Genomic DNA, 8,148 nt, shown 5'->3' with positions numbered 1-8,148 from the left:
ACTTGGTGCCTTTCAAAGAAAAAAATTTTTTTAATCCTCACCCAAGGGTATGTTTTTACTGACTTTTAGAGAGAGAGGAAGAGAGAGGGGGTGGGAGAGAGAAACATCTATCAGTTGCCTCCCATACAGGCCCCAACTGGGGACCAAACCCAAAACCTAGGCATGTGCCCTGACCGGGAATCGAACCACAACCTTTTGGTGCATGGGACAACGCTCCAGCCAGCTGAGCCACCAGACCAGGGCTGGGTGCCTTTTATACAAATGTCTCTACGCGAATCTAACTTTTCCTCCTAGTACTAGTGGGTATTTCCAAACTATCAGCTCAATTATACGATTAGCACAGCTCCAGGCTGCACGGCCCCAGCCTGCAGGTCTCATTGCCAGATCATCCCCGGGAGCTGCTGTGGTAGACCAGACGCAGGAGGAGTTACGGGGCTGAGGTAAGGCGATGGTTTGCTGAAGTTGATTTTAAGGCAGTCTGGTGCAGAGCAGCCACCCCAGGGCAGAGCTCTGTGGCCTCGGGTCTTTCCCGCAGCTGCTGAGACGTCTGCTAGGCTGGGATTTTGTCTGCAGATTTGGTTTTTGGTTTTTATTCAGAGACACTAACAGCTTGTCATGAACTTGCAGCTTCCAGATTCATTGTGGCTGGGCACGGGGACAAGGGTTCTCTATTTTGACCTTATAAACAGTAAAGGGGGGAGCTGGCTTCAATATGTCATTGTCATTTGGCCCCTTCACTCAAACCCGCCCAGCTATGCACTGCATTCGCTGATGGCTCTACAAAAGGGCCTGTGTAAATGTCCCCACGCGACCCCTGGCTCCGCCCAGCGGGATAGGAGAGACCAAGTTAGCACGTCCCTTTCTTGCTTCCGTGCTGAGTAACCAGTCAGCAGCCTGAAGTTGCCTTCAAACACGTTTTATCGCACTTCACCCACCACACACAAACGTGTTAGAATGTATGCAATTAGCATGGATTTCCTAAATTTTACCCTAGGTAAAAACAAGAGCTTATTGTAGAGTTTCATTAATAGTAATATCAGTTCCCTCATTGGGACAGATGCTGTAATAATGTGAGAGGGTAGCAATGGGGGAACCAGATGTGGGGCACACAGGAACTCTGCCCTTTTCTGTAAATCTAAGTCTGTGCTGAAATAAACGCTTATTGCAAAGCAACTGACAGAATCAGGGGTCCTGACTGATACAACACTGCTTCATGGGACAGTTGCTTTAACTATTTTTTTATTATTATTGATTGATTTTAGAGACAGGAAGGGAGGGAGGAAGAGAGAGAGAGAGAGTGATTGTTGTTCCACCCACTCAAGCATCTGATTGATTTCTGTATGTGCCCTGATCAGGGATCGAACCCCCAACCTTGGCACATCAGGACAGTGCTGCAACCGACTGAGCGCCCAGCAGGGCTGTCTTGAAATGCTCAATACTTTTTAAACAGGGAGCCGCACATGTTCATCTTGACTGCACCACTCAGTTACGTAGCCCGTCCTGCCCCGAAGGAACTCACACCCGACTGTTGGCAAAAATTACTCCTGGCAGCCAGGATGGGAGAGTGAAAGCAGGATTCCCTGCATCCTGTGCACAGGATACATGTCCACAGCACTTACAGTTTGTAACACGTGTGTATGTATGTATGTTTCCAGAGCACACGAGATGTGCAGAGAAAAGCTCGCTGCCAGTGCAAAGCATGTGCATGTGGAGCCGCAGCTGGAACTCGGCCTCTACAAGTCAGTTACTGACCCGCTGGCCTGGGATGAACTGATTACTCCACTGAGACTGTTTCCTCCTGGAAAAACGGGACCTGTGTTCTACCTCTCAGGGCTGCTGTAAGGTTCAACGAGTCGCTAGCGTAAAGGTGCTTGGTGTGAGGCCCCTGTAACAGCTGCTGGTTACATAGTGACTGTGATCGGGGGGTGGGGGTCGCACGCCAGCGCACAGAGGCTAACAGCACCCCCTGATTTAAACCCCAGCTCAGCCACTGCCCGCGTCAAGTCGGGCCCTTTAGTCCCCCTGGGCCTGGTTTCATCACCTATGAAATAGGGATGGTGGAGAGTTAATTCCGTAGCCGTGGCTGCAGGGCCACAGAACCTGGAGGGGCCTCTGCAGACGAACAGTGTGGCTCCTGGGCTCCTAGAGGAACAGTCACCCCTCCGCTTTCCGCCCCCAGCCTCACTCAGCACCTCCGCCCTCCTCTCTCAGCTGATGAACTTGCTTCCTAATTGACTGGGGGAAAATACAAAACTCGGGAGAGAAGTCCACATGCTCTCACGTTATCGCTACCAGCCCAGGGACAGCTGTCCAAGGCCGCCCCTTCCAGCACCTGACAACACCCCTCGCCTCCACGCCCCGCCCTCATCCAGGCCCCTTGCTTCCAGGCCCCGCCCCTCGCTTCCAAGCCCGCCCCTCCCGGACCCACCCCTCTCCCTAGGCCCTCCCTCAGGCCCCGCCCCTCTCCCTAGGCCCTCCCCTCAAACCCCGCCCCTCTCCCTCAGGCCCCGCCCCTCTCCCTAGGCCCTCCCTCAGGCCCCGCCCCTCTCCCTCAGGCCCCGCCCCTCTCCCTAGGCCCTCCCTCAGGCCCCGCCCCTCTCCCCAGGCCCCGCCCCTCTGCTAGGCATGGTCCGTTTTCCTCCGGCGCCCCCCCCACCGGCTTTCGGCCCAGCTGTGTCCTCCCATCTGAAGATGTCTTTAGGGCATATGGCGTTCACTGAACAACTCTTTCAGCTTTTTGAAGGGTTTGAAACCAAAATATCAAGTTGAGGCTCCGCTTTCTCTCCCTCCTTCTCCCCGTCATGCCTTCTCTTTCCTTAATTCAATTCAAGAGGCAGGTGAGCAGGGACAGGCGCTGCCGCCGCTGCCCGGGTGGCCAGGTGTGGGTGCTGGATGACCAGCCAGGGAAGGAGAAGCCGCGCAGGAGTGCGCCTGGGGGGGGGGGGCTTCAGAGCGTGGGGTGGGGTGAGGAGGGAGGGGCGTCCGTAGCCCAGAGGAAGGCAACATAGGGGAGAGGGCACAGCCACGTGTGGGTGTGGCGGGCCAGGAGGGGAGGAGGGCGCTGGGGTCTGGTGATGCGACTCCACCGGATCGCCATGCAGGTGCTGTGAACGGGCGTGTTCTTTCTTGCTTATTTCTGTATCATCTGACCCCTACACTTCCCCCACACACACTCCGCACCCTCCCCGCACAACCCCCTCCCCCACACACACTCCGCACCCTCCCCGCACAACCCCCTCCCCCACACATTCCGCACCCTCCCCACACAACCCCCTCCTGCCCCCCCCACACACCGTACCCTCCCCGCACAACCCCCTCCCCCCACACACACACCGTACCCTCCCCGCACAACCCCCTCCCCCCACACACACACCGTACCCTCCCCGCACAACCCCCTCCCCCCACACACACACTGGAATATCCTGGAGGCAGGCGTTGGGTCACTGCTCTGTCCAGGGCCCAGGACCGTGCCCGGTGGCACTGACAGCACCTGTTGGATGAATGAGCGAAGCCTGTGGCCTCCCCCTCCCCCTGGCGGGGCACAGACAGTGAGGCCTGGACACCTGCGTGCGGCGGCGGCGAGGAGGGAAGTGAACCGTGGGGCCGGTTCCTGCTTTGGCCACAGGGGAGAGGGACAACTTTCACCGCAGCAGGAAGCGGGGCGGCGGGCAGGTGGGCGGGCAGGTGGGTTGGGGGCCGCTGCCCTTGGAGGGTCTGCCGGTGCCCTTGGGCGGCTGCTGGGCACGGAGGGGGGGGGTGAGCTTGGGAGCGAAGCCGAGAGGGAGGTGCACCCGGCGCCCGCCCCGCGGAGCGGAGCCCCTGGGAAGAGGGGAGAAGGCAGGAGCCGAGCGGGGAGAGCGACTCCGGCAAAGCCCGCCCCGCGCGCAGGAATCCAGGAAGGAGCGGGAGCTGGGGAGCACACCCTAGCGTCTCAGCAAAATGCGCGCCGCAGCCCAAGCCCAGCAGCACAGGGCGCGCACCCCCATCCCGGGGGACGCGGGCGGGACCCGAGCGGGATTCGCGTTCTGTGTCTCACGAGTTGGGCGGCATCGCCGCTCGCCTTAGCCCACCCGGCAGCCGGAGCGCGCTGAGCGCCCGGGCGCGGCTGGGACGGGGTGGCGCTCCCCCCATCGCCACCAGGTGGCGCCCGTGCCCCCTGCAGCTAAACCCCGAGGCCCCAGAGGTAGGGGGGAGGGAGCTGGGGAGAAGGCGGGCTGGGCGGCAGGTCCAGGGGGCCGCCTCCCCGCCCATCCAGTGCAGAGCACAAGCTTCCAACAGACTCGGGTTCAAATCCCTGTGCAGCCATGGCTGCTGTGTGAACGTACCACGTGGCTTCGCCTCTGCTTCAGTTTTCTCGCCCGTGGAGTGGGCGGATACTGCTGCCCTCGCAGGGTGGTTGTCAGCATTGAAGTCGACGATTAGATGATGGTGATAAACATGTACGGAGCCCTCACCAAGGGCCAGCCCTGTTCTAAGCACTTTACTTAGATCAAGTCATTTTTAGGGTTCGCTTTCATAGGACGGTGGCTGGGACCAGAGACGGAGTCTCCTCCACAGAAGAAAGGAGGCCAGGCTTCCCCCACTCCACCCCGCCCCCCGCCCCCCTGCATCTGCCTCCTGCTGGCCCCTGGTGCTGCTCAGTGCTGAGGGGGCGCTGCCCAAGCAGGGCAGAGGGAGGAGGGGACACCACTTCTGGTTCTGCAGCCCAGCAGCCCCCCTGAGAGCGCGTGGAGGCAGAGGCCACCCGCCCCACAAGCAGCGGAGGCAGCGCTGAGGCCTCCCGTCCTGGCCCCACCCGGCCTCCTGGCCCCACGGGCCTCCGCTGTGGCCTGAAGGTCCCCAGAGGCGTCTAGGGAAGGTGCCCTGTCATGGCCGGAGAATGGCGTGGTGGCGGGTGGTGGGTGAGGGAAGGCCAGCACAGCACTGCGGTGTCAACCTCAGGACCATGTGGGCAGCTGCCTTCTGAGGGGCGGTCAGGATTGGGAGACTCTGTGAAAGTTGGGGGGATGCCCAGAGGTCACTTGGAGGTGAGGGTGATGGTCAGGAAGTAGACCTGGGCAGCTAAGGGGCTGGGGCACAGGGTGGGTCAAGGCCTGAGGAACCTGGGCAATAGGGTGACACCCCCTCCCCCGCCACAGAGGCCTCAGGTCTCAGGAGCCCCAGGACGGAGAGGCTGGGGGCTCTGAAGGAGAACCCTGGTTTGCATGCTGTGATGGGTCCCCGGGGAGCGGATTGAGCCGAGGGTGAGGGTGGGGCAGCCAGGGTCCAGGTGAGGCTTGGGCCTGGCGGGGAGTGGCCTTTGTGGGGCCACTGGAGTCCCCCCTCTTCTTCTCCTTCAGTGATGCCTCTCAGGCATGATGCTCTGGGATTGGGGTTCCCCCAGTTCCAGGCCTGAGAAGGAAGGGGGTTCTGACTTACCTGAGTTCTGAGTCCTTTGGCCCATCAGCCAGGTGAGGTCCTAAATACTGCGGGGTGAGCGCCCTCCCGCCCTGGTTCCCAGCGAGGCCCTTCCAGGTCACACATCCCAGGAGCCTCAGGGGACAGGCCCTGGGCTGCCACCCGCTCCCCCTCCACCAGCTCAGAGGTGCTGAGCCGAAGGGGCCAGAAGCAGCCCTCCGCTCCCACCGCCCTCACCCACGCGCTCACACCAGAACAAAAACACACCACAAATAGCCATCAGAGTCTGAGAAAGAATCCAGGCGCCAGGCCTGGCCGTGGGAAAGGCCGTTGGCCTTAGCCTCCTCAGCATCTCTACTTGCTCATCTGTACAATGGGTCACGTACTAACCTTGAGGCACTGCTGTGAGAGTGAGAGGAGGTGTACAGAGCAGGAGGCAGGTGTGATGTTTGGTCTAAAAATAAAGCCCCATTTGGCCAAAGGGTCCCACGCTGGACTCTCCCCGCCGCCCCCGCAGCCCGGCTGGGGCTGCCCCCTCACCACTTTCCTGTAAGGCTGCCACTGCTGCTGCCCCGGCAGGCAGCTTCTGCAGGCGGCTGTCAGGGCCACTTCCTGTTTTTCTCCCCAACGAATTTTGTACCAAACCCTTTCATCACCCAGAGCTGGGGGGTGAGGGGGCGTGAGGGAGAGGCTGCCTGGGAAGGGAGCCTGGGGGTCAGGGAGCCCTGGCGGCATCGGGAAGCCTGGAGAGGCTGTGCTGGACCCGCTGCCAGCTCTGGACTCTGGTCTCCAGCTCACCCAGGAGATGCTGCTGGTGGAGAGGCTGGGGGGAGGCAGGGGAGGAGGAGGCTGCGGGGGAGGCTGTGGGGAAGGCAGGCGAAAGGCGGCTGGTGGGGGAGAGGCACAGGGGTGGGGGAGAGGCAGGGGGAAGGCTGGGAGGCTGGGGGAGGCTGGAGGCTGATAGGGGGAGGCTGGGAGGCTGTGGGGGGACATGAGGAGGCTAGAGGGGAGGCTGCCTGACTCACAGGAGGAGCAGAGGGGTCCTTGTTCCCATCCTCAATCTGGAAACAGCATTTTCCCCACATCTGGGGTGGGACCTCAGGATGGACTAGCCAGGTTCATAGCTGGTGATGTGAGGGTGGAGGGCGACTCTGAAAGGGGACACCTGAGGCTGTCAGGCCTCTGAGCATCCAGCTCCAGAGTGCTGGGCGGCAGCCCGCCCCCCCCCCTCTCCCCGGAGGTAGTGGAGACGCTGTCCTCACACTGGCTGGGCCCAGGACCTCACCGTCCTCTCCCTCAGCTGCAGAGCTCTGACCTTCCCTGGGCAGAGCCTACTGTGCAGCCCTGACTACCCTACTCATTCATTCACTCACTCATTCATTCACTCACTCACTCATTCATTCACTCACTCATTCATTCACTCACTCATTCACTTACTCACTCACTCATTCATTCACTCACTCATTCACTCACTCATTCATTCACTCACTCACTCACTCACTCATTCATTCACTCACTCACTCATTCACTCATTCACTCACTCACTCACTCACTCATTCATTCACTCACTCACTCATTCATTCACTCACTCATTCACTCATTCACTCACTCATTCCCTCACTCACTCATTCACTCACTCACTCATTCATTCACTCACTCACTCACTCATTCCCTCACTCATTCCCTCACTCACTCATTCACTCACTCACTCATTCACTCACTCATTCCCTCACTCACTCATTCACTCACTCACTCACTCATTCACTCACTCATTCACTCATTCACTCATTCATTCACTCACTCACTCATTCATTCACTCACTCACTCATTCATTCACTCACTCACTCATTCATTCACTCACTCATTCACTCACTCACTCACTCACTCCACATGTCCTCAGACTCACTGGAACCCTCTCGGGGGCCCAGCACAGAGCCAGGGCCGGGCAGCGACACAAGGGCAGCCGCGGTCCAGACACCCGTTCCCTTGTTCTCGCTTAAACCTTGATGTTGCCGACTCAACCACCAATGCCTCTTCCTTTGCCAAGTGTGAGGCGTCCACGTCCTGTCAAGCTGTTGCATCCAGGGCTCCGTCCCAGAGCCGCTCTGCCCTGAGGACCCCGCCCCCGGCTTCTGCCGAATCTCCTCTAAGTCGTCTCCTTGGGGCCCCCAGTCGGTAGACCCTGGGTCCACGGAGAGGGAAGCACCCTCTGGAGCGTGGTCTTCAGGCGGGAGGAGCGGGTCAAGCCCAGGAGCCAGCGCCCCTGGGGTGTGCTCTGCTGGTCCCTCCCCCGCTGGCTCCCTTACTGTAAAGGGCCGGAAGGCTTTTCCCAGGAGAGGAGCAGCCTGCTTCCTGTGGGTGCCGGATGTGGGCCTAGGAATGGCTGGGGGTGAGGCATGTCAAAACTGTTTCCAGGTTTTAGGGTCCCGGAGTTTCAGCCCCCAGGGGGCAGCCTGTCAGTTTTCTTGTGGGTCAGGTCACGTACCAATAACCAGTTCTCTGACTCCCTGTCCAAGCTGTTGGCTATTCGCCCTTAGACCGGCCCTGCCAGGCCAGGTTTCTCCCTCAGCCACAGGGGAGAAGAGGACCTCCCGATGGGACTTGGTGGCAGGACTTTCCTCCCCCCCCCCCCCCCATTTCTCCTAAGATGCTGGCCCTCTGCCCTCACGCCACCGGCCTTGGGTTCAGAGGTAAGTGTCGTTCCCAGAGGTCCCCATCCGACGGCTAAGCTCCGGGCTTTCCTGCCCTCGT

This window comes from Myotis nattereri (assembly GCF_964212035.1).
Source record: "Myotis nattereri genome assembly, chromosome: 3".
Taxonomy (NCBI): domain Eukaryota; kingdom Metazoa; phylum Chordata; class Mammalia; order Chiroptera; family Vespertilionidae; genus Myotis; species Myotis nattereri.
Note: the sequence above shows the minus strand (reverse complement) of the source record.